Raw genomic sequence first — 24,276 nt, forward strand, 5'->3', positions numbered from 1 at the left:
ACTTTATAAATAGCTGGACTTGTTGGGGATGTTAAGATTCCATCTCTTCATTTATTACCCATCTTGCTACTGAAAAGTATCACCCTGGTAAATCCTGTAATGGAAATAAGCATGCTTATGTTATCCACTGCAGGCCTATCTAGAAGATTTGATTAAAACAGCTCATAACCTCCAGGCTGGACTGATTGCTTTGAGGAGCAGCCAGGAGGGGTGGAAATTTCAGTCTACACAGCTAGATCTGAAAGAGGATGCATGCATGCAGAAGAGCTAGTTCTTACTCAGAGTGCTATAGCTTCAATTTATGTTGGTATGGGAGAATTCTCCTTCTCCAAACACAATTATTACTGTGTTTTCGCTATAAGCTGTGCCAGTGTAATGCCAGATTTGTACCTCTCTTCTTCCTAACAGTTTTGCTTAAGACATCACACCCTTTACTTCTTCAGGTGTCTACAAAAAAGAATCAAAAAAAGTTATATAGTTGAGTATATTTGTAGTTTCTCAGTAATGTTGCTCTGGACAGATAAATAGTTTAAAATGTTAAGTCACAGGAATCTTTTAGTAGTGTAGACTGCTCATAATAAATGTATTAGAATAAATAGGACAGATATTTGTTTTTACTTGTTGAGTACAAATATTTAAGAGGGGTATTAATCCTTGGTTGGCTGTGTATTGGTTTTGTTTTGCAATTTGTAAAGAGAGACTCAGAGAAGGAAGTGAGAAATATTTTACAACTTGAATTAGTTGTAACCTCCAACAGACTTGTTGCAACATCTGTGTCAGGAGCCTGTGGGGAACATGAATATTCTGAAAATGAAAGCTTTATACCTACTTAAAGACAATTGTATATTTACTTGTTTAGCATCAGCAAATGGAGTGGTCTTGGCGCTTCAAGGCTCTTGACTAGAAGAATGGTGTACTTCAGAATGAATGTAGTTTACAGACTATTTTTCTTACTTCTGCATACTATTTATTGGATTCAGTAATACTTGTATATTTTTTCTTTTCAAAACCATCATGAGATATACATTAATATATATATTGTGTAGCACATGCTGAAAAGATTGTACTTCCTTGGGGATAGAAGGGAGTTTCAGAATAATTTTATGTAAAGAGACTATTTTGAATTACATCTTGCTTCAAAAGCAAATGTATTAGAACAATGAAAATTGTCCACGTCTTTGTGTGACATATTTAAATTAACTCTGCAGCCATAAATGAAAGTCTATTAAGGTAGCAAACAACAAAACAAAGAAGAAACTATAATATTTATCAGGTAAGGAAAAATGACAAATACTATGGTGATGAGATTAGTGGATAGTGTTTATAGTATCATGCTCTATACAAGTTGAAGGGGATTTTGAAGCAATGAGGAGCTACCAGCAGGTGTAGTTTTGATTTGTGATGATGGGTCATATAAGTGAAGAAAAATACACACATGGCATATATTGATGATATTGACCATGCTCTGCTTGCTTGTAGCTAGAGATTGTCCTGCACTTTTGGTTACAGCTATCATATCATTTAGGTAAAAAAAAAATACACATTTTTCCCCAGTTTTTACAACACAGATGCAACTGCTTTTGCTTCTCTGCTCTTTACTGTTTTCTACAGTGATGAACACTTCTAATGTGACTAATATCTCCAAAACAGTAGTGACAGGACTCCCCGTACTGTGCTAGGGAAAAAGGCTGTTTCAAAGGGTGTTCAGAACCTCCAATGGACTAGTTTTCAACAGTGACATTCTTTGAAATTATTGACAATTCACAGAATATAGGGCAAGTACTTCACATTGTTCTTGCTTTTTGATGACAGTTTTCCTGCCTGTGTCTGCAAAGAAATGTCCTGGCAAGTACAGGAAAAGGCAGAAAGGTGAAGATAGTAGTGCCAAGCACAGGAAAAGGATAGAAAACTCTAACTGTTAAAGAAAAGCTAAAACTTTTTGTTGTTTCAAACCCCATTCAGTGATTTATCTTCTCAATACGTGATCTGTCCCTAGTTTTCCTAGTTTGTTAAGTTTCTAATGTGTCACTGATCATATTTTAAGACCACCAGGGCAAAATTTCTAATAATTGAGGAAGTGTAGTAGACAGCAAGTCTAATCTTCTCTTCTCAGAGAAGGAGCAAAACAAATTCTAATACTAGCTTGAGGAGCAGCTTTGCTTTATTTTGCTTCTAAACAGGTTATACTTGGAGATATGGTCAAGGTCAGATTCAAGTGTTGTATTGACCAAGAAGACATTAGAAGATAGTATGTTCTCCATCTGCATATCCAGAAGGGAGTTTTAGAAAATTACTTATTTCAGAGATGTTAATGACATGTATTATAGAATTTGTAAAACCATGAGACAGGCATCAGTCTTACATCTAAATTTGACGGTAGCTGTTGCACAAAAAAAGATAACTTATGGTATCTCTCCATCTCAAAAAATACCCCAAATGAACATCAAAATTCTATATATCCTGTCAGACAATTCACATGGCATTTGAGATTCCATTATCCCATTTTTTCTTTTGATGAGTGAATCAACTACATAAAGATTCCCTATGTTGGTTGCAGTACAGAAATGGGTAGAAAATACAGCAGCACATAGTAGGAAGAAATACAGCCTTTATGGGAGTAGTTTTTGGGCTTGTCCAGAAGTGAAGGCTGGGTTGAGAGCAGAGGTCAGAGTAATACCAACTGTGAGATGTACCCTCAAGCCTGAGCACCATCTGCTGGATAACACTGCATTTCTGTGACCTACCTGTGTCACAATTACTGGGTTATCCGAGTTTGTAGAAACACTTCTATCCTAAAACCACAATGAATGTGTCTTGGAAAGGCACTTTTTCTCTTTTGGTGCTTGGAAGGAATAGCTGTGATTAAGAGCAGTTTCTTAGGTAATGACCCAGGCATTGCGGAAACCACAGTATGGTTTCAAGCACAGAACATCCTGGTCACTCCTTCCGTGAGGGAGTGGACTGGTAAGGGAGGGGAGGAGAGACATCTGTAGCAACATTGTTTGGTGTGAGCTACTCCTGGTTAAAGGACAGTCACATAGTCCAGCATGCTGCACAGTCAGCAGCAGGGAGCACCACCACTTTGATTTCAAGTGCCCTCTTGTAAATTACAGGAGACTTGTAGGTGTCAAAAATCCATCATTCTCTTTCTTAACCACAGAAATCTTACGCAAGATGAAATCAGGCAATCTAGTGGCAATAAAGCTAAGTAGGGAAAATGTTGGGCAATACCTGTTGACATCACTATCTCTAGACAGCCTGGATGTGACTGCCTTCCACTGAGTTATGTAAACTTCACTGAGCTGTGGTGTGCTGCCAAGGCTAAGGTTACTCATGCTGGAGTCCTAGCAAAAGGTCTCTTGAAGGAAGCCCACTTTGGTGAATTTTGATACCCAAAATAACTGAAAAGGCAGAGTTTTTCTCTAGGCAGGGATGCACACATCTGCAGGTGGTCATCAAGCTGAGCATTGGTGTGGCTCTGGAACCTGCTGCTCCTAAGGGGAGCCAGAGCCTTGATGCAGAAGGGGAATCCTGGTAAGAGTTGCACATGCTGGAACTTTAAATCTGTAGAAGTGTAGCAGGCAGAAGGGGTCTGAGAAAACTGCCAGGAGTAGGAGGATGGGGGGAAATGTGGTTTAGGTTGCTAGTTGCCAAAGTTTCTGATGGATGGATGCTTGTTGGCCTCATTCTTTCTCTGGTACCACCACTGGGCTGTCTCATCAAACCTTTAAAAGAGACACTATTGTAAACAGTGTTTTCATAGACTTTTGCCGGCCAGCCTTAGAGCATTTTGCCTGGCCTGCTGCACCATACTTTGGGAATGCCTTCTTAAGGGGAATTCTACTCTACTTATTGCAATAAAGTTCTTAATTCATTGTCAGAAGACTGAAACTCTTTTGGGGATTCTGCACTATTGTCATTTGACATGGTGGCTGTTGGGGATTGTGGATGGTTTAGAGGCTTATGGGGGGTATTGGCCTATCACAGATTCCCTGGGAGCTGCTGTGTGCCATGGGGGGCCTTGGAGTCTATTCTGTCTTGCAGAAGGAGCATGCTCTACCACCCCCAAGGAACAATAACTTTCAGACAAAGAACATTTTTTCCAGATCTCTGTTGCAAACATGGAGCTAAGTGTAGAACCCTTTCTGAGCTGAGAGGTAGCAGAAGAATTTTGTGCATCTGCTCGACCATGAAGGATGAATATTGGACAGAAGCTTCTTTAGCGGGTGATGTCTTGGGACTGCCTAAGTGCAGATGGTTCTTGTTACTCTAAAATCAGAAAAAGAGCTCCTGAACCCTAGACAGAAGGTTTTTTGTCCTTGTTATTGAAAACAGATCCACTGAATTACAGAGTAAATACCAAAACACCTTGAAAAGCAAAATGGAGTGCTCTGAAGCCAGAGGAGGAAGTTTGATTCCTGAGTAAATAAGCTACTTTTCATGGAATTCCAGGATAGCTAGTGCATCACTGAGATAAATTATGGATCTAGACCAGGTGTGGAATGTGTGAGACAAAGACACGGATATGTCTGCTCAAGCAGGATCTTTTTAGGGGATGAGACAGAATGAGCAGGCACACCAGCTCACCATTACCAAAAAAATGAGATCCTCTACCCTTCTCTCCTTTTCTTTTTCCATCATATACTTAGTGCTTTCTCTGACACTTGTATTTCTCCAGGAGCTTATTGAATTCACTGAAATGAAAGACCCGTTTATGTCATCTATGCTGGGGGCAGTCTTCTGAAATTTCAACCTTAAAATGGGACAGTAGACTGTGGTGGCTTTCAGAAGGGGACAAGAAAGAGAGGGGCACAGAAAGTAAGAAGGAGGAAAAGAAAAAAAAAAGGGCAGACAGACCTCATATTTTCAGCTGCAAGGAGATATTTATTGGCTTTATCTACCCATTGAACTTATGCTGTGGCTTTATGCCACTTAAAACAATTTTTCCAATTAAAATTGAAGTTTGCCTTACTAAAAATTGCAAATGCCATTTTCCCAATTTTTTCACTTGTGTGAGGAACTGATAGATAAACTGCATTTTTAGCTCTTCACATGCCTGAATTTTTCTGAACTTGCTAAATTCCATGCTCTAGATGTTGGTCTTCTCTTGTTTCATGAGGTGTGTTTCATGTCTTCTGTAGTATTTTTTTCACATGAATCACTTAACATCTAATAAAATCTCCAGCTGAGGGAAAAATAGTTAAGTAGAAGTCAAACAGCAACAAAATACTGAATGTCAAGCATATGGAACTTTGATTTAAAATGTGGAGTAGGCTTCACTTCTTTACCTAGTGCTTTGTTCCTGTGGACATTCAGATTAGACCAAGAAGAGATGGGGCATAAATACAGTGGTCTTTAGAAGCAATGACTACTAGGGAAAGACAGGTCAAATATCAACCAGCAATTTTAGCTCATGAGGATTATGCACTAACAGTTAAATATAGGATCATCCTCCTAAATTCAGACAAAATAATTAAGGACAGAGAGAATTTTATGTGGTTCAGGGCCCACTAGGAAGAACAAAGTCAAGTAATATATTTTCATAAGCCTGAATTCTTGTTTTCAGTGAACAAACTGACTTGAATGACTGTCAACTTCAACACTCAGTTGGCCAGAACAAACCTGTCCCTTTCACTGGTGACTGTAGAAGTTTCTTTACCAAGAAAAATCTTTCTCTCTTTAATAGAAACTTGGGAGAAACTAGTTTTTACATTTAGGAGTATTAGACTACACTAGGTACTTTGTTCTTTTAAAAATTGTGTTAGTTGAATAAAGATAAAAAGCAGAAACAATTAGACCTTTTTTTGGCAGTATCAGTAGAAGTGGTATAAGCATTCGTGATTCAAGGATGCTACATTTAGACTTCAGAATATCTGTCAGAGATTGATTCTGTTTATCACGACATTAAGTAAAAAAAAGAAATATTTATAAAAAGTGTTCAGAATAACATATCTTTGCAGCCAGCTCAGACCTTTGGGCATGCACCTTCACCTTGGCCCCAGCTAGTGTTTTGCATACAACGTTGATGCAGGTATTTCGAGGTTTCTTTTCCCCCTACTCACCAGCTCAAAACTGTGCTTGCTCTTTGGATGGGACTAGACTCTGGAGTTTTTCTCTTTAAATGGTTACTAATAATTACCAGTAGACACTGCAGCAGCTGTCAGCAAGAAGGGATGAGGAGCAGGCAAACCCACTGGAAGGAAGGGGCTAGAACACTTGGATGTGGGGGCAGTGAATGTGTGCCCTGCAGAGTCAAAGATCCTCATATCAGGAACAGGGGAATAAGCATGGGGTCACACAGAACACTAACTGAGATGAAGAATGGGAAAAATGAGTATAAGGTGCACATGGAAAATTAGGAGCATGAGAAAAAGGGGAGAATGTGAATGTGATGTGTTATAGCAATTCTGCTGCTTTAGTCTGTCAGTGTGGTGTGACAGAATGAATGGGATACACATTTCTGCCGTTCCTTACACATTCCTATCACATTGGCTGGTTTGCAGGCATATATCAGAGAATTCATTTAAATTTTTTATTTATATCTGAAATCAGCTCTAGAGGAATTTGTAGGTCCTTTGCCATTAATGTTTTTATCCTTTGTCTTTGTAAAAGCAAAGATCAACCCACAAACTTTCATATTTTTTTACTAATTTAGTATTGAGATGTTTATTACATCTCTCTTGCCTGGAGAAAATCCCATTTGTCTCAAGCACACAGTAGTTTCTTCTGTTTCCTGTGAATAGCTGTTCTTCTCAGTAGGCTGTGCCTCAAAGGTACTTGCTTTAAAAGGCAGGCTCAACAAAAGCCATGCAGTTTGCTCCATCCTATCTGCTTTAACCAATCACCAGCTTCTCCTAATACAAACAAACAGTGCATTCTAAAACCTGACTATCTTTGAAAAGGTGTTGATGGAGAAGTGTAAATGAGAAGAAATCAAGTTGACAATATATTTTAACCTACTTTTAAAGCTTACTTTAAACTTGGAGTAAGTAGAATAGTTGGAAAGGAGTGGTGGGGAGGAAAAGGATCTCTTGTTCTTTCTTTATTTCTTACCTTCTCCCTTTCCAGTTTGTTTATGCTGTCCATGTGCCAGCACACTGTGGGTATTAAGTTTCACTCTTTTTGTAAGAGTTTTATACAGACATGCACTGAGTTCTTTTCATTTCTATGATTATGGAATGTAGGGGATGTGAAACCTGTTAAAAAAAGCAGAAGTTCCATACTACAAAGCCACAGAAAATATCCCATGAGATTTAAGGACAGATGTGGGATTTGCCCTGTTTCATGCCACCTTTATATCGGTTAGATTTCACCGTGGTGTAATGGCTTTGACATAGACATACAGTCCAGACTGTATGTCTATGGACTGCTCTAAGAGTGACCCCAGAGCATGGTAAAACTACTTTTGGCTGCTACTAGGAGCCAGTTTACAACTGTTAGCTGCAGCAGCATCCTCCCCTTCTTGTCATGTATGCTGGGTAATATATGACAGGGGAACAGTGTAATGGTTCTCTAGATATCCGATCAATCACAGGAAATAGCTGGCACAGTCTTGCTAATCTTTAATCTGAGTTTGGTTACATGGGAGAATTTTCTTGCTTCTTCTCTCCATGGTTATAATCTACCTTGAGTTTTTTTACTCTAGATAATATCTGATAAGAGATTAAGGACATGATAAGTAGCTGTTTCATATGAAATTTAAGAGGCCATTAACATTCCACTGAATTGTAAAATTGTCAAGCTAAAACCAGCTCTCCTGGCGTTCTGCACAGATGCAATAGCAAATCACTGAGTCACAGGAAATGATTCAGTCAACATTTCTAAACTTTCAATGTGTGTTTTATGGAAGAAACTTGATGTAAATGTTTAGACAGTTATGGTTTTGGAGATAAATATTGCAGTTTTATGTAGTTTGGGTTTTGACGTACCAGAATTGTGGTGCACAGTTGTCAATTCACTGAACATCTAAAGCTGTTCCATCATTATATTCGATTCCAGTGTGGGATGTATTTTCTGTGGCTAATGAAACATGGTGTTATATTTGGGTATAACAGATTACACATCAGAATATCAAAGAAAAATTATCTTTTAATGACCTGGGATTCCCTCTGCACTGCTGAAAGAGAACTTGCCCAGACTGCCACGCTGTTTTCCTTAATTGTTTATCTCCTCATCCTGCAAATACAGTGATATGACCTCTCATGGCATTTTATCCTCTGCCCTAAACAATCTCACTACGTTAAACTGCTTTAGAAGGTTAAGTTAAAATGTTTCCTTGCTTCTCATTTTAATTTCATTAATTAAAATAGAGTGCTGACAATTCAAACTTCACCTTTTCTTATGTTAGTTGCATGTAGTTAAAGTGCTTCTTGTGTTTTAAAAATAATTTTCCAGTAAGATTTAAAAAATGTTCTACTTGATAAGTAAATGGACCTGCAGTGTGCTGTGCTTCAAAGACATTAAATCAGTGTTATGGTTCCTGTACAAAACTCTTATCCTTAGGTATACTTCTGTGAGGAAGGCTTGCTACCAGCAGTATGATACACAAATTCTGCCTTCAACCATGTAATTTCCGTGTGTCTAACTTGTCTGTATAGGAAAATAATCCCAGGAGACAACTTCTGCCAGTGAGCAAGTGTGTTACCACACTCTGCTGGTGTTGGGGAATCAGTGTTTGAACCTGAGAGAGTGGAAGAACAGGGTGTTGAATGTTTCTGGCTGTAACAGGTGAGGACAGATGTGTCAAGACTGGTAATGTTTTTATGGTTCTAGATTTCCCCCTAGAGGTGGGCTACACTGGAAAGATGGAAAAAGAGACCCCTCTGAATGACCAGGATGAATCAGCCACCCTATGAATCATAGGGCACCAGAGGGTGACCAAAGATTTTGGTTCTGTCTGGGCCATGCTGGGTGTGGGTGCCCAGGTGCTGGCAGGGGGTGCTGCACGGATCTCTGTGGCAAGTAGCCAAGGCTGCCCTTTGCTGGCCACAGCCCATTCCAGACAAATCCAATGGCCCCACCACAGCCCTTGGCTGAGCCCTTGGCAAGGTCGTGGTGCTTTAGAAATAATGTGTGTAAAGAAAGAGCAAATGCTGCCTGGCAGTGAGGGGTGAGGAAAAGTATGAGAGAAACAGCCCTGAGAGCCCTGAGGCAAGAGCAGCAGGAGGGGAGGAGGTGCTCCAGTTGTCTCAGCAGAGACTCCCCTTTAGTTCTTAGAGAAAACCATGGTGATGGAGGTTGACTGCCAGCAGCACACGGGGGAGCAGAAATCCACACTGCAGTTAATGGAGGATCCCCTGCTGCAGCAGTCTTATCCTGAAGGAACTGCAGCACAGGTGAAGGGCCCAAACTGGAACAGTCCATGAAGATCTGAAGCCCATGAAGAGGACCCTGGCTGGAGAAGAAAACAGCATGAGGAGGAAGGAGTAGCAGAGAGGAGCACTTATGGACTGACCACAGACCCCATTCCCCATCCCTTACACTGCTTGGTGAGGAGAGGGTAAAGGAGTCAAGGGTAAAGGAGTCAGGGTTAAAGGTAAGCCTGGGAAGAAGGTAAAAGTGACGAGTAGATTATTTTACTTATGTCTTTGTTTCTCGACATCTTATTGTAGCCTGGTTTTCCTGTGGTAATAATTGATGACTGGCCTCCTTGTCTTTATCCTTTCTAATTTTCTCCCCCCGTCCTGCTGAGGAAGGGGAGTAAGACAGCTGCTGGATGGGCATCTGGCAACAGAGCAAGTTCAGCCCACCATAAATGCATTTAGTTATATGTGGGGACTCTGAATATTCTAATTAAATTATACTTGCTGTATAATTCCTAATGATGAAGTCTTTGATGTTTAATTATTTTTGAGGGAGATGTGAAGAAAAGGTGAGCAGGGAAGCAGACCTAATATTGAATAGATACTCAAAGAGCAAAACGAACACAGGTAGCTTTCACTGAAATTTGTCTTGACTTTCTTGTAAGATTTGTAATGACAATGTTTCTTGATTTTATTTTTATCTCCAGGGTGAATTTTCTTAAGTCAAAGCAATAAATAGTAAAAAAAAAAAAATCCACAATGCTAGTGATATGTAGCAAAAAACCCCAACCAAGCCCCCAAAGTTTTAAAAATGAAAATGTGTCCTTTGTTCAACAGTCTGTAATAGCTAGCTTTGATAATTCAGTCCTGAAACTTTTGCATTTCTTTTAAAAAAGTTTAAACCTAGTATTGATATGGCTACTTGATAGTCTTCTTTACTATCAGGACAGAGAAAAGCATTCTTATAGGGCTTATACCCTGTATTCAGTTTTGTAATTTATAGCATTTTTTTTAAAGTGCACTATTCTTTGTGAAATTTCACAGGCAGCAGATGGCCAGAAATAAATTATTTTTACAACAAAACAAAAAATTTCTTTATTATCACTGATACATGCAATTAATTGAAACTTAAAGAAACTACTGTTAATTAACTTGTCAAACTTGCATCCTTCACCTATAAATCCTTTTCAAAGTATCTGTTGCCAACTAATGTTCACTTTTCCTGCAGAATACTTACTACTATTAATATAAAATTGGCTTAAAGTAAATAACGTAGTGATTATCATAGCTAAGGTTTAATATTGAAATTGTTGAGAGTGTATGCACATAGAAAGTACTGTGACTCATGGCTTATCAGACTAGCTCAAGAAACAAAAAGTTGGGTCTTTTTTAGTATAATGCTTCTGTAATTCTTCTGTGTCTGTCAAAGACAAAGTAGTTACAACAGCAAATGTAAAATATACATGTCAAGTGAAACACAGTGAAAAAGAAATTCTGCATGAAAAATGGGACAGACTTTTTTGTCTCCATTTTTGAACAGATTTTACATTTATCCTGACTTATGTGATCCTTCTCTTTCAGCTAAATTGTGGTAAAATGAGTCTGCAGTAGCACAGTAAAACAGAAAGGAGGAAAATGTTAAGTTTCTGTTTAAGAATCATTCATGGACTTAGTTGTCACAATGAAGTTAATAGAAATTCATCAAGGACAAATGCCAAACACTGTGCCGGGGAAGGATGGACCCCATGAGGACCACAGGCTGGTGACAGAGTGAGCAGCTCTGTGGAAGGGGCCTGGAAGGCTCATGGACATCAGGTTGAGTAGGATCCAGCAATATGTCCTGCCAACAAGGGAGGCCAACAACATCCTGGGCTATAGCAACAGGAGTGCAGTGAGTGGCTGGAGAGAAGTGATCATTCCCGTGTGCTCAGCACCTGTTAGACCACATTTGGATACTGTGCTCAGTTTGGGGACCTTGCAAACAAGAAGGAAAGTGATAAACTGCTGTGGGTTTAGTGGAGAACCACAATCAGGGGCTGGAGTCCTTGCCCAGGGGAGAGAATCTGTGAGTGTAGGGTTTGTTTAGCCTAAGAAAGGGGTGGAATGTGTTGGGGGCTCCTAATAGCAGCATCCCCCTACATGGGACAAGGTCGTAAAGACAGCCTGGCACATCTCAGTGGCACAATGTGGGGGAGTGGCAGTCAACAAGCAGAAGTTGAAACAAGAGAGATTCATAGTATGGCTGATGAGAAACATTTTCACATAAAAAAAACTCGAGACACTGGAACGTGTTTTCCAGAGGTTATCAGCTCCCTGTTTTGAGGATTTTGAAGTCAGATTGGATGGATCCGTGAGGCTTGTCCTGCTTTAAGCAAGATATTGGACTTGAGATCTCCTCTAACTTGAATTACCCTGTGATTCTTTGTGATGACAATATTATTGGATAATATTATTGGATAATATTATTGGAGACTTTGACGAGTTAGGGAGCTGGACAATCACCAACTGTATGGAGTTCAGCAAGGGAAGGTGCCGGATTCTGCACCTGGAGTGGGACAGCCTCAGATACACAAAGTCAGGAATGAGATGCTGGAAAGCAATACTGGGGAAAGGGACCTGGGGGTTCTGGTTGATGGCAAGTTGAACCTGAGCAGTGCCCTGGCAGCCAGGAGGGCCAGGTGTGTCCTGGGGAGCATCAGGCACAGCATCTCCATCTGGGCAAGGGAGGGGATTTTCCTGCTCTGCTCTCAGCTGGGGCAGCCTCACCTCCAGTGCTGGGGGCAGTTTTGGGTGCCACAATATAAAGTATTGGACTATTCGAGAGTGCTCAAAGGAGAGCAATGAAGATGGTGAAGGGCCTCGAGGAGAAGCCATATGAAGAGTAGCTGAGGTCACTTCAGGTGACTTCAGGTCTGTTCAGCCTGGTCTTCAGGAGAAGAGGGGACTGAGAAGAGACCTCATCACAGTGTGCGGCTTCCTCATGAGGGGAAGAGGACGGACAGGCACTGATCTTTTCTCTGTGGTGACCATTGACAGGATCCAATAAAATGGCCTGAAGTTGTGTCAGAGAAGGTTTATATCAAGAGGTTTATATCAGGGGAGATTGAATATCCAGAAAAGATTCTTCACCCAGAGGGTGACTGGGCACTGGAAGAGGCTCCTCAGGGAAGTGGTCACAGCACCAGCCTGACACAGTTCAAGGGGTGTTTGTACAGTGCTCTGGGGCACATGTTGTGACTCTTGGGGTGTCGTGTGCAGGGCCAGGACTTGGACTTGATAATTCTGATTGGTTCCTTCCTACTTAACATATTTTTTGATGATGATGATTATATTTTAAAATTATTTTCTGTGGGAGGTTGAAAGACTGTTGTAAAAGAATGTCCTTTCCAGAGTTTACATTCAGTCTCATTTCAGACATACCCTTAAGTACTTTTCATTTGTGCTGAATGTGATTTGATATAGATGAAACAAATGGTGTCTGACACAGAAGACTTCAGAGCTTTTAATTCTGTAATTTCAAGATGTGTAGATAATTACATATTTTTCCTCAAATAAAAATAATCCTGTGCTCATTTTGGCAAATATTTATTCATCTCCCCTGTTTTAATTGGCAATTAAATGAATGGAGCATGACTTCTTTATCAAATAAATACTTACTTTAGAAATTAAGGGTATAATTTGAAAATAAAATGTAATCTTTGAGTAGAACAGATTGCTAATACTCAACAACTATTCATTATCTATTTTCACTTCATGTCTTGACTGTTTAAAAGGATTTAAGAATATATTCCTAAACTCAGCATTAGATGCAGGAGCTAAATTTTCTCATTGGAAGTTCTTGAACAGACCTTACAATAGGCTTAAGTGAGCTAAAAATAAACTTCTAGCAGTTCATATTAACTGGGTAATAACAGGCAACAGCAAAAAGCAGTATCCAGCTATGATGAAAACAGGAAGCACATTACACAATCTGCCCTTTCCAGATAGGTATGAATTCTTAAAGGCTTAACTAAAATAATAATCCCTCAAAGTTTTTAATAAAAGCAGAGAGTTTTCTATTGTTCATAGCTGAGTGGAGACGAAAAACATGCACCCCAGTACATTGTGAAAGATCTGTTGTGTCCTGGGAAACAACACTATTTCCATTTAGTTCTCAGTAACCCTGATGCAATTTTAAGTAGTGGATTTGATCCTGCAAAGGCTGAGCATCTGAGCCTTATCCAGCAAAACTGCATGATGCTGTTAAGCCTGGGAGCATTGTGAGATAGAAATCCAGAAGGTGACCCCTGACTGACTTGGGTGAGAAAAGAGTGCTGAGCTCCTGTCATTGATGCTGAAGGTATCTGTGCTCCAGCATCTCCCAGGAAACCATGTTCCTTCTCTGAAGCAGTAACATCCTCTTCACCTTTTCTTGGCAGGTAGAGATGGCAACAGGGTCTTTTCCTTAGAATCAAAGACGGAAGCACAAGCGAGATCTAGACCAGCCCAAGAGTTTTGGTGCAGACATACTACTAATTTTATTTCTGTGGTCAGGCCGGGAAAAGAAACAACACCCCTCTGCCACTGCAAGGTATCTACAAAAGATCTGTGTTTTGTCAGGCCCGTTTTCTTCTTGTGAAGTTGTAAAAAGTATGAAAAGTAGTCATGTGCAGAACCAAATATCTGGTATATCCAAAGTCCTGTTAACTCTGACACTGTTCTGAGCACCTAAGTGTTTTGGATGCAGGACCATCTTGTTTGCATTTTTTTGGGTTAACACCTTTTCTCATATGTTAATGGCACAAATTACAGCATCTTAAGCATGTAAGCATGAGGTGCTCCAGAAGTGCCCCTTGCTTGGGTCAGGACCCAGCCAGACTGCAGTAACAGAGGGTGTTGCCTGCCCAAGAAGGGCATTCCTCAGCCTAGCTATGGCCTTCTTCTGTCCTGGAGTGATGGCTGTCCTTGCTGTGCTTTTGCCACTGTTGTCCCTTTACCACTGGAATGCCTCTTCAAGAAAGCTCTTACTCATCTTTTGGGAGACTAGCCTTTCACACTGTGGCTCTGCCTGTGTAATATAGGAGTCTCTGTGTACGTGGTAAACATGATACAACACAGCTTTCTTCACCCTCTGTGTTCAGGATAAATTTGCATGGCAAAGATATGTCACTGCATATTTCTCATACCAAACAAAATCATGTTAAACCTTTTGGTTTGCTCTGATTTGGGTGTTTTTTTATTTAATGCTGCCCATTTGATAAATTGACCTCTGAAATTAAGATGCTGGAAAGTCAGAATTGACTATTTCCACCCTGCAGGATAGAATGCAACCATATTATTAAACAATGTTGTTTTACTGTTATCAAATCCTTCATAGAAGCTAAATGCATTGAACAGTCTGTGCAGGTAATACTGGTATAAACCCAGACCCATGGATGAACTATTGCCATTATGATCTTATTCTTATCATACAACTTTGCTACTTTGGTACATTGGAAAAAGCTGGTACTTTGTGTATTCGCTAAATGATTGTATGGGCTGCAAATGGTCCTTATCATATTTCAGAAGTACATAGCCAAAATGATTCTTATGATATAAAACAGCAGAAAGCTTCTTTGTAAACTAGAGATAAGGTTTCCTGTGGAATCTCCTCAGGTTTAAAAATTGGAAGCCGCGTCATTGCCTGCTTAATTTGTTTATGTTTAGTTTATGGATTACAATAAGTGCTTCCATTTTTAACCACATATTGCTCCAATGTTTTTCTTTTTGCTGCTTGTTGTGGTTTGTCCCTGGCTAGACGCCAAGTGCCCAATAAGACGGGAGAGAGATATAAAGCCCAAGAGAAACAAGGAATGATGCACAGTCCAACTGGTCCCAAACCCCTGAGTGATGCCCAGCCTGTCTCTGCCAGTGAGTGGTGCCTCCCAGCTGACTCCAGCCTAGTTTATGTCCCTTTGGCTAGTTTGGATCAGCAGTTCTGGCTGTGCTTCCCTCCTGCTTCTTGTGTGCCTGCTCACAGGAAAAGTTCCTGACTTAGGGTAAGCATGATGGGTTGAGGTAGCAACAAATCTGACCAGAACAAGTTGGTTTTATTAGTTCTATGGTCACTGGTCACATCATTGATTTGTTTTCTCTTAAAGTTGGTCTGCCTATTCTTAAAGTTGCATTATGTGATACCTTCCTTGCAGTAGGTGTTTCTCACTATGCTGTTTGTCACCCGTGGGAACTGGGCCAAGGTTATCATATTTGTAACTCTGGTTTATGATATGGTAGAATTGCTGGCTCTGAAGTGGATCTGGTATTTGTGCTCAGTCTTGCAATCATCTCTATGCTTTGGAAGAATCTACCAGAAACTATTAATAATTGTACTTTTTATCTTTCCTTCTTGGAGACCCAATCCATGGTGGAGATATATCCCTTCATCTTTCCCTTCTCCTCCAGTTTAATTACAACAGCTCTTGAGAATTTTGAATATATTTGGGATGTTTGAATCAGCATGATTGTATTGCTATGTGTCCTGAGTGGGTTCCAGGTCTTGTTTAAGAATAAATAACTCTTTAAGAATACCACCCAGTGTTCTGCCCTGAAGCCAGATAGTTATCAGTGGCAGGGTATACGGGAGAGTATGGGCAAGTGCCAAAGGCTGTGGGCACTTCCAATGTTTTGGAAGTTCATCCTTGAACAAGTGCAGAATCTGGAAAAGCTAGTAAAATATTTGGAAAAACTGTGCTGTCACCCTGGCAATTCCAGAGAGACAAAAATCACTGCAAAGGGCTAGGCCATGGCTGAGGCCTTCCAAGCTGTGTTCGACCATACTCATTACCCTCAAGGGGAGGAAAAGGTCTCTGGATCAGACAACAAAACAACATCCTGTTCCAACCCCTGTGACAGGTACTGCAGCTGAACCAGAGCACCAGCCTGTGCCCTTATATACAGGGAAGAAATGGAGCCTTTGCTCCAGTAAAGGGGGCCCAAGCAGAACCACCACAAGAACCTGAGGAAGAGGTGGAAAAAAAGGCAACCACTGGACACCTATCCCTGAATGAGCTCCAGCATATGCAAAATATTTTAGCTGTCAATCAGATGAACATATCTGGCTACCTTGGTGGTGGGGTGATGAGGCTATTAGCCTGGGATTAGAGAGGAAGAAAGCCAAACTGCTGGGATCATTTTCTAGGGAAGGGGGCATGGGCAAGGCACTTGGAATGCAAGTGGCAAGGCAAGGGATGCAAGTTCTCAGCCTCTGGAAGCAACTCTTGTCAAGGGTGAAGGAAAAATATCCCTTCAAGGAAGATACTTACCCAGGAAAATATTTACCTGAGATAGTCACTCAGGAAAATGGACTACCATGGAGAGAAGTATCCAGTACCTGAAGGAATTAGCCATGCTAGAGATGATTTATTATGACCTGAACAATGTGCAGCCAGCCAGAGATCCAGAAGTCCAATTCACATGTCCCCTGTGGCAGAATCTGTGTGTATATAGCAAAACACAGGAAAGGTGATAGTGTATTGGAAAGTGTGGGACTTTCATGACATAAATGGAATAGAATAAGGGGTGGTACTGTCCTGGTTTCAGCTGAGATAAGGATAATTTTCTTCCTAGTACTTGGTACAGTGCTGTATTTTGGATTTAGTATGACAGTAATGTTGATAACATGGTGATGTTTTAGTTGTTGCTAAGAAGTGCTCACCCTAAGTCAAGGAGTTTTTTGTTTGTTGTGCTCTGCCGACAAGGAGGTGCACAAGAAGCCTGGAGAGAGCATGGCCAGGACAGTGCTATTTAGCCTAGGAGTGTAGGGGGATACAGCTGCTGAAAGTTTCTTTGAAGAAGCTTTTTTCTTCCTGAGGAATCTGGGATGTGACTGGCAAACGAACTTAACTTTACTGGGTCTCTTTACCTTCATTTTGCCTTCTTGAGAAAGACTTTCTCTTAAAATTGTGTTGGGGTTTTTTTGAAGGCTTGGAGAGTTATCCACCATCTGCCGTCAAAAAACCATAATTAAGCTGCAAAGACTTAAGGACTGACACTAAGATGGCACAGTCTCAGTGGTTTTGACAGATGAACATGGAAAAATGCCAAATTATGAGAATTGTGGGTGAGGTCCTGTCTCTGAAGAGCTGTTTTATTGTCTCCTGCTGACAGAATACTGAGGAGGGAGAGAGGCATGGAGACCTTTCTGATTGCAGTAGCTTGTCCCTTGCAGAGTGCCTGTTGGAAGTGCTGCTGCAATGGATTGTGGTCAAAAAATGCCCCTCAGCTGCTACTTGGAGGGAATGGGCAATAAAACACAGGTAAGTGACTCAAGAAAGGTGTGGGACAAGGAAAGAGCACATCTGGAAGAAGAGATCTAGAAATAAAGTTGTAACCGCAAATGACAGTGACAGAATTTTGACATGTTAGGGCACAGATGAAGTACTTATTATTTTCCAACATAAGTTTTGAAAGGATTGAAAAAATTATTTATACAGTTTTTTGTTTACTCTGCATATACACCTCTTGCTATACTTTACACCCCAACACCCAAAATTCTTAAAATAATGCAACCTGAAATATCAACAAAGATAAAACAATTTTAATAAAATGGGCATTTAATGAAAAAAATTACCAACTTGGTTTGAATTTATTTTCAAAATTGCTGATCAAAAGCTTTTGAAACTTCTTACTATATTCCCTGGTTTTCCTACGGCAGTGCAGGATCATTCCCAAATGTTTGTCAATGCTAGTGTTTATCTAATCTACTATTATACCTAATAATTTAGTTTCAGAGACCAGTTAAAGGTTTTTCCTACTGTTGAAATTCAATGCTCATAACTTAATTTTTCCTTGATATTTGTGTAGTACTGTCTTGTATCTCTCTAAATTATTCTGCTTACGAACCAGTGTGAAGTTTGCACATTTTAAATATTTGTTGTAGATGTAATTGTAATTTGATGTCATTTAATCAACACTCTACATGTATTTTCTTTTAGTTTAGTCTCCCCTAATTATTTTTGCAGCTTTTCTTTGAACTTAATCCAATTTGTCTATGCTTTTCTGGTAATTAGGTGCTGATAGCAGAAGAGCATTTGGACAAATTCCACCTGTTATGTGAAGAACATCTCCTTTTATTTCTTCAAACCTGTGTCTTGCTAGCTCTCATTAATGCCCCTAATTCTTCTGTTTGAAAAACCAGCAGCCACTTGATTTCTAGACACCTTTCCACAGGTAGTGTGATCATTTTGCATTCTGTAAGCCCTTAATTGTTCATTTATTTTGACTTCCCCAATTGCTTGCCTTATTATTTTTGTGTAGGAAATAAGTTAAGTTTGTTCTGCTCGTGGTTTCCGGAGCAGTGTGGTTTTCTTTCCTCATCAATAGAACTGCCTCTGTTTTTCTCTGAGCTTCTGCTATTTATTTAGTTATAGAGTCATTTCCAAACAACTTTGGCGGTTGTTGATGCTTGACCTTTATCTATGATTATGCAAACAGTTGACCTGTTAAAATAGTGTTAGTGTGTCAAAGTGAAGATCTTGAAGGAAAAACAGAGTTCGAGTTTCCTGGGCAATACTAATTTTGGACCTCCCTCACTTGTATGATGATTACACCTTTTTTTTTTTTCTTTTACACAGGTTTCTGTCTCACTAAATGCAAGAATAGCTAACACCAAGCAACAAAATCTTTCACATCTCTTATTTAGCCTTTAGCTGTATCATCTTTACTTTAAAGACAAGGAAAATACGTCAGAAAGGACTTTTTATGAGATAACAGATTTTGCTAGCAATTAGGATAAAGTCTGTCAGTGTGGAAACTCGCAGCACTGCTCTGATCTTCAGAGCTGGCCATGAGCATGCTTAGGAATGCACACTTGAGAAAGTGCATGGTCATATCACACCCCTGAAAGTCAGCACTTCCAACAAGACACACCAAAAACTGAGCACTGAAAAATATTTCTATCTTTCAGGCAGGGAAGGAAATCTGGAAATTTCTGTGAAATCTATGGAAGAGTTAGGCATGGAAGTGAATTCACCTGTCTGAATTTCTGCTTCCTAAACTTTACATCTGCTTTCACCCTGCAGTCCCTCTGCCAGGCTCCTGTAATGCATGAAGCCAGTAGAAAATGAGGCAGGGACAGAATCAAGACTATTGGTTGCCCAGGTCTGTGTGTACATACACTTCTTTCTGTGAGCTGTGTCAGACCCAGAGAAGTATCATAAAAATCAAGATTTGGATCATAATTTAAACCAAATTGTTCTCCTTGTGGATAGTGGACATCTCTTGCTTGGGCAAGAGTCTTAATTCTGGACTTCTGAAGCCTTGAGTGCTAGGTCCTAAAAATTGTTCTTCAAATGTTAGTTTAAGGAAAGAAGGAAGGAAACAAGCAAAAATCATCAGTTCATCAATTCATTAGAAGGTGGAAATTTGGCTTATTCTTATTGCTTTTTTGTATAATTCTAACACTGATTTCTGGAAATCTTTTTAGTCAAACAAAGGTTAAAGGCTTCAGAATCTATCTACTACTCTTTGTAGACCAAACAGGGAAAGATGATGAGGCCTGTGACACACTGAAACCCTGTGATATGCATTATACAAACCCAGTAACTTTTGTAGTATTGATTCTAAGGGTCATTCTGAGATTGTCTACAAAACCAGCTCTGGTTTCTGTCTGCAAGAGAGGCTTGAAGTGAGGCCAGCTTGTGTCTTCCTTCCTTCCTTCCTTCCTTCCTTCCTTCCTTCCTTCCTTCCTTCCTTCCTTCCTTCCTTCCTTCCTTCCTTCCTTCCTTCCTTCCTTCCTTCCTTCCTTCCTTCCTTCCTTCCTTCCTTCCTTCCTTCCTTCCTTCCTTCCTTCCTTCCTTCCTTCCTTCCTTCCTTCCTTCCTTCCTCCCTCCCTCCCTCCCTCCCTCCCTCCCTCCCTCCCTCCCTCCCTCCCTCCCTCCCTCCCTCCCTCCCCTTAATAGATAATGGCACTTGAAAAAAATAAAAAAAATACCCCAACTTTTCTTCTTCTTATCCAGACAAACATTCATTGTCAGTTGGACAATGTTATGATGTGAGATACATTTTGTTATTTTCTTTTCCCCCACCAGATGTTTCATTTCTCATGCTGCCATTCCGTGATTATTGTATGCTCAGTCTGTGCATGACTTTGCATGTGCCTTCACATTTGTACAGCTCCCCCTTGCCTGTAAACCAGTGCCTGCTAAGTGCTGCATCCCCACTTGCCTGCCTTCCCTGAGTGCCCGTAGAGCTGGGTCCAAACTGCTGGATGTTGCTGTGCTGCAAGAGGAACAGGGAAGGGCAAAATGAGTCAGTGGGTGAGTATCCACAGTGCAACAATCAAGGAGGTAGTCTATGTAAACCACGTTTTGTTCAGTATTTTTTCAAAAAAAGCACCACAGTAGCAGAATGGACAATTTGTAGATAAAACCTGTATCAGTTCAGAGTACAGAGTAATGTACAGAGTCATTCCCTGAGGTGGTAGGGATTTCCTTCATCTCACCATGGATTATCATGTAATAGCCAAATATGTACAATTGTAAACTATATGATATTTTATCAAATGTCAGACAAGCACCTTAAAGCTTTGCTCTTAATGAAAGATAATCAAAGTTCAAAATTATCAGGTGATCTGAAACGATTTAGAAATCAGATGTTGTGGACTGATCTCTCAGAGAGTAGTTGGACAAAGAAACAAAACCTGCAACTACTAGACACTATCATAAGCATTCTGTGTTATGATTTAAAGTGAGATAGTTTAAGGAAGTGTCTGAGGAAGATTATTCCATCCAGATTATAGCCATAGAAGGATGCCAGGACAACTGAGGAAATTTTGTATTCAATGAGGTTTGTAAAAACAAAATAAAAACCAGGAGTCTATTTTGTGAACTTTTCATTAACAAGTGATTGTGAACACTGGGTAGGGGGGGGGGGGGGGGTTCTGCAGGTTTTTTTTAGCAATGTAGGTTTTGGCCATCCTTGATTGTTCCATTAACACATTTATTTGTTCATTGCTCATGGTCCTGCTATGATGAAAGAATGATCTTTTGACATCCAGTAATATTTTTGCTTTGATCCTGTAACTAAATGATGCTAGCCAGAAAATTATTTTAATTTTGTCCTTATTTCACATGGTATACTTATTATTCACTTTGGTTTTGGCACACACAGCATGGAAACTTAACCCAAATAACCAGTAATGTCTTTGCAATAATATTAAGCAATATTTGGCAATTATTTCACTGTATGTTTTTGGAAGGTGTTTGACACTGACCTGATTTCAAATGGGAAAAATTGTGAGTTTATGAAACCAAGCATGGAAATATAAACTAAACAGCCAGTCATCTCCAGCAGGAACACAGCAATTATACTCTTCCAATAATATTTAGTTTCAACTGGAAATCAATAAACAGCAGGTAAGGAGTGAATAGGAGGCCAAATAATTTCTACGAAAGAGACTAAGAAGGTGGCTAGGCAGGACTTTGTTTTGACCTTTATATTTTGTCTTAATTCTCAAAATTTATATTTTGTCTTAACTCATCTTAGAGTAGGTAACTGGATTTTACAGTGTCCTTGAAGTCATTCAGCCTGCTGTAGAATAATTAAAAGAATGTTGATTGATGTGTGTTGCTGTATTGGAAGCCACTGATATACTGATATGTTTGTACAAAGAGTGTTGTAGAGGGAGCTATATACAAACCTTGAATTTTATATCACAATGAATTTTTAAAATCAATTTTTGGTCTTGCCAAATGGATAAAAAAAGAGATTATTCCAAAACATAGGCATCCTGTAAGTACAGGTGAGTCTAATAGGTAGGGTAAGAAAACAATACATTGTTTATGGAAAAAATAGTTGATACTGCCTGACTGAGGGCACAGTCTATGAAACTATTTATGGAGTAATATAATACCAGTCTTGACAGGACATCTGTAATGGCTAATATTATTGACATGTAAGAGTTAGGAAAGTTTGGGACAGAATCAGTTAAAGTTACTTGGTAAGGAGCAAGATGGTTAGTTCAGGGGTTTTAGTCTGGTTAGATTGGATTTCAAATCTCAAATCTTATTTCATTTCAGGATTAGTTTACGTGTCTTCACCAGCCAGGTAATATTATCCATTTTTTATAACTTAAACATAGAACTAAAAAGATTCATAATATCAACATCAACTAGGTGATGAGTTTTGAGTCATGAATGTGGTGGTAGATGTTAGAATTGTTGTTATTGTTATTATCCTCATCATCATTGCTATCCTCCTCAGATTTCACAAGATCATTTCAGATTTTCACAAGATCTCCAGTCAAACTTGCTTAATCTGGGTTTAGGTGATAATACTTTCTGCTAGTTCCTAGTGATTAACTGTAGTGGGGAAAGGTAGATAAACTACATCTCAGTCACGTTTTTTTGTGGGTATTTGAAGTTTTATTTCACATAGGATAGTCTCAAATCTGCCAAGACGTAAAAATTGTTAGGTAATTTTCTGTTTCCTGTTGAATTCTGTGATAACCTGAGAAGTTGCCTGGGCTGTGTTCTTTTCATATCACTAAAAGTTAGAAGTGGAGTGGCAGTTCCACAAATAAATATGCAGCTTCAACATAAAAGAAACTTTCTGAAAAATCTGAAAAACCATTTGCCAGAGATGAAGTATTAGATGGTAGAAGTGCTCTTTGAATTTGTTGTACAAGTCCAGGTCTGTTTCAGGTGCAAGAAGAGTTCAGTTTTAACAGGATAGTTCCAACTATGAAACCAAACGCTGTCTATGATTTATTGGTTAGTTTAAGGTAACTTATGCAGTAAGCCTTTATGTGTGTTCAGAGATATTAATTTAAAATTAATTACAATTAGCTGGTTTTTTTTAAAAAAAAAAACAAACCAACATATTGATTTTCTGGCTTGCAATGTGAAGACACTACTTTTACTCTGACATTTAACTCAACACTGAAATTATGGCCTCTGCTTTCTAACAGATGAATCCTAAAGAGGTATTATGAACAAGTTAAAATCTACTGTAATTTCTCTCCAAGCATTCATTGTCTGCAGGAGGCATGGATAAACAATTTTCACTAATAATCTGAATCACATAAAATATTAGTTACAATGAATTCTTAAAAATATTCTACACAGTTTTTATTCATAACTACCATTTTTTGTAATGAAAAAGTACTTTTGATATATACTTAGGGCCAATTCATTCTTGGCTTTTTGTTAGCTCAAAAACTTGCCTTTGAATGTGGAGAAAATGCAATAGGTGGAAATTTCCTAGAACTGCAAATTACTTCAAATTTGTTTTGCCCAGCATTTACAATAGCTAAAATTCTTTTAGTAATGTCTACTGGTTGTTATTTAAATTGCAGACACTGAAAATCACACAGTTGTGTGGTGAAGGGACAAGGGAACACATGCATTGCTGGAAGACAGTAGGCTTTATAAGGAGTTTCCTATTTGAATATTTACTTAAATACTTACCATTTTGAATGTTTTCATTTACATTTCACAGAAGCACATTGATTATGTTAAAATACAGTAAGAGGAGTGAAACCAATCCACTTTCCCTAATTCTGAAGAGCAGAAATGGATGGCTGTCTCGGTGACCTTTTGCTTTCTTCAGAGTCTCCTAGAAGATGTTGCAGTTGTTAAATCTGGGAATTGCTCATAGCAGAACTGATAAAGGAAATGATTTATGAATCAAAGGCATTGCTGGACAGTGTTAACAAATGGCCTGCCACTTTTGTAAGATCTATTGTTAATGACTGTTTTGAGTTCTTAAATGGGACTTTGTCACAAAAAAAACTTTTGGGGTATTCTTTTGCAAAATGGTGAATATCCTTCTCCATTTCCTCCTTAAATTTTCTAGGATTGTTTTGTTTCCTTCTTCATGCTTTGTAAGGCTCAGGGTGATGAATGCAGTATTCAGCTATTCTGGCATCCAAACATTTCAAACAGTATGTCTCTGCTCAGAAAATCTTATTTTTAAGTGAAGTGTTCTTTTATTGATACCTTGTTTAATATAGTCTTAA

At 39.3% G+C, this 24,276-nt stretch overlaps 1 long non-coding RNA gene across 1 annotated transcript in view; it reads left to right on the forward strand.

Moving 5' to 3' along the window:
• The window catches only part of LOC135306956 (uncharacterized), a 117,552-nt gene that overhangs the window by 30,302 nt on the left and 62,974 nt on the right, over positions 1 to 24,276 (forward strand). The window contains exons 2-4 of the long non-coding RNA XR_010367709.1: positions 17,488 to 17,575; positions 18,329 to 18,488; positions 20,433 to 23,989. This is a non-coding gene — a long non-coding RNA (uncharacterized LOC135306956). The remainder of the gene's footprint in view (positions 1 to 17,487; positions 17,576 to 18,328; positions 18,489 to 20,432; positions 23,990 to 24,276) is intronic.

Source organism: Passer domesticus, chromosome 1, assembly GCF_036417665.1.
Source record: "Passer domesticus isolate bPasDom1 chromosome 1, bPasDom1.hap1, whole genome shotgun sequence".
Lineage (NCBI taxonomy): Eukaryota > Metazoa > Chordata > Aves > Passeriformes > Passeridae > Passer > Passer domesticus.